Raw genomic sequence first — 2,725 nt, forward strand, 5'->3', positions numbered from 1 at the left:
CACATGTGGGAATGCGAGTCCCTGCTATGCAGAGATGTGAACATGGCTTGACAGCTGAGTGTTTCTGTCCATTCCCTTCTATGTACTTGTATAAGGATGGGAAAAAGAAAGGAGGGTGCACCAACCTAGTGCATTACCACTGATAAAGCTTTATTAAATCATAGAAAACAGCAAAGTATATACTCACAAACGAGCATTTGCATGAGGCTTTGACAATTTAGCAGGTTTGCTATTCTGAACACCGCTAAGCCAGGACCTGATGTCGAGTGGGTCAAACCGATATCTCAAGATGGCTTCTGAGTTTGACCCACTCGACATCAGGTCCTGGCTTACCAGTGTTCAGAATAGCGAACCTGCTAAATTGTCAAAGCCTCATACAAATGTTCGTTTGTGAGTATATACTTTGCTGTTTTTTATGCTTTAATAAAGTTTTAACGGTGGTAATGCACTAGGTCGGTGCACCCTCCTTCTTTTCTTTTCCTTTAGTCTATGAATACCCATTATTCTAAGGAGGGCTGCAAGATGGCAGACATTATCTTATAAAGTTGGTTGCACCATGCACTGATAAACTAGACACCCGAGCGCAGGAGAGATTTCTACTGTTTTTGCTTGTATAAGGATGGCCATACACTATGCAATCTGATTGTATATTGTGTATTTAGTGAGAAGGGTGATCACTAGGCTTGTGCAATTAGTTTCGTAACGAATCGAAATTCGGCCGAATTTTGCATCTTTCGGACATTCGGATGCATCTGAATGTCCAAATAAAAAAATAACGAATAACAACGAATACGAAAGAAAAATAGCGAATGAATTAGAATGAATTCGACATGATTCGGTAATTCTTTAAAGATCTAATGAAACAAAAGGTCAGCTCAAAGTAAATCTTATAGTAAAATCAGCTAATTAATTTTATGCCGGAGGATGGATTACTGGCAAAGTGCATTCCTGAGAACTGAATTAGAAGGGTGTTGTATTGTATTTGAGCCGAGGAGAAGAGACGTTGTCATTGTGTGTGTTAAAAGATTCAATAAACAAACGACTTTCCAAACTACGAAACATTATCACGAATGTCTATACATACATAAATAGCGAATTTCAACGAATACGAACGAATTAATTTGACACTCTACGAATAATAACGAATTATCCGAAAACGTATTAACGTAACATAACGAATATAACAGAACGAAATTATGTATTTTACGAATGACAACGAACCGGAACTAAACAAAATATTCTGCTGTGCACAAGTCTAGTGATCACTGGTTGATTTCATTTAAATGCAGCTGGGAGTGGGAGGGTAGATGAGGCAGGGTGTGTGCTAATGAGGTCAGCTGGTCAATTCCTTCCTGTGTCATGACCTCTAGTCTGTAAGGAAGTAAGACTGACGCAATAGATAAGTTTGGAATTATGGATGGAGGACAGTACGGTACGTGTCTGTACATTTTTTGGAAAGCTTAGATATTTTTGCAAAAAAAGTACATGAATGCTATATTGCTACATAGGGGAGCTGGAATTAAAAAAAAAAAAGGTGAACTTATCCTTTAATGTGTAAGTAAACCCCCCTATTGTTTTCAGCCAATAAAGCTACCATCTTTGCCTCTGTTTAATCTACAACTGCCATGATGCTGCACATGTGATCAGTCATGACACTAGTCATTGGATGGTTTCTCAGTTTGGTTGAGAGCACAACCAATGGAAGTGTTACATTTCTCTTTTCTGTCCCTTTCTAAGTCCATCTCCTTTTTATGTGGATGTTAATTAGGACGCCATGGTGCCTCTCCCGACCAAACCTATATTGGGATGTAAGGCATAACACTTTGCAGTAAAGGAAACACTAGTTGATACTATGGTACCCCATTTTCCAGTATAGTTGGGATAATTCCTGCATTGTTCTTAAACCACCTCCCACCTGCCGTATTGTCAATTGACGAGTGGGCGGCTGCTCTCACGTTCTGGGACAATTCCCCCCCCCCCTTCTGAGACCAGGGCGGTCTTTAAGGTAGGGCAAAAGGGCAGCTGCCCTTTCCCTGATCATTGTTGTGGGGTCCAAACAGCTGATTCATACTTGCCAGCTATCTCAGTTTAAATTACCTTGTCCCATGAAGTTTTAGTCCTGTGCTGTGTCCCGATATTTCAGTGTGAAGTGCTGTTATTAATTCTGCCCAACTCTGCCCTATTGCTATGTACAGATGACTGCAGGCCCCGTGTTTACATGTAAATGACCTGCATCAATATGTAAATAGCCACGGACCAGCTGCATTGATATGTAAATAGAGGCAGCATTCATATGTATATCATGCCCCCCTGAGGTCATATCCATCATCACTTCTGCTGAATGCTGCCCACTGAGAATGTAAAGGGGCATGCTTGAAAGGCCTGCCTACAACTGTGGTCATTAAGCCCAACATCAGCCTGTTCTGCAAAGGTAAGCAAAATGGAGGTGGAACCCTTTTTCAAAATAACATGGTGCCACAGCACCGTGAATTTTGGTGGATGGGAATCGGCACATCTCAGCAGATGCGTGAGGGTGTCATTAATTAATGGCACTGCTGTTTATCTGCTAAAGGGCAGCATGTTTCTGTGGTGTCAGGAAAGTGATTTTGCATGCGTTCCCAACACACACAAATGTGAATGCAGGATAAATGTCTCAATTACATTGGTGGTCAGTGTAAATCTTCTCATTACATTGGGGCTTGGTGCCCAATGTAGCACCAATATT

The sequence above is a fragment of the Lithobates pipiens genome, unplaced genomic scaffold (assembly GCF_037356315.1).
Source record: "Lithobates pipiens isolate NorthernLeopardFrog02 unplaced genomic scaffold, aLitPip1_a1.2 Scaffold_28, whole genome shotgun sequence".
NCBI lineage: Eukaryota > Metazoa > Chordata > Amphibia > Anura > Ranidae > Lithobates > Lithobates pipiens.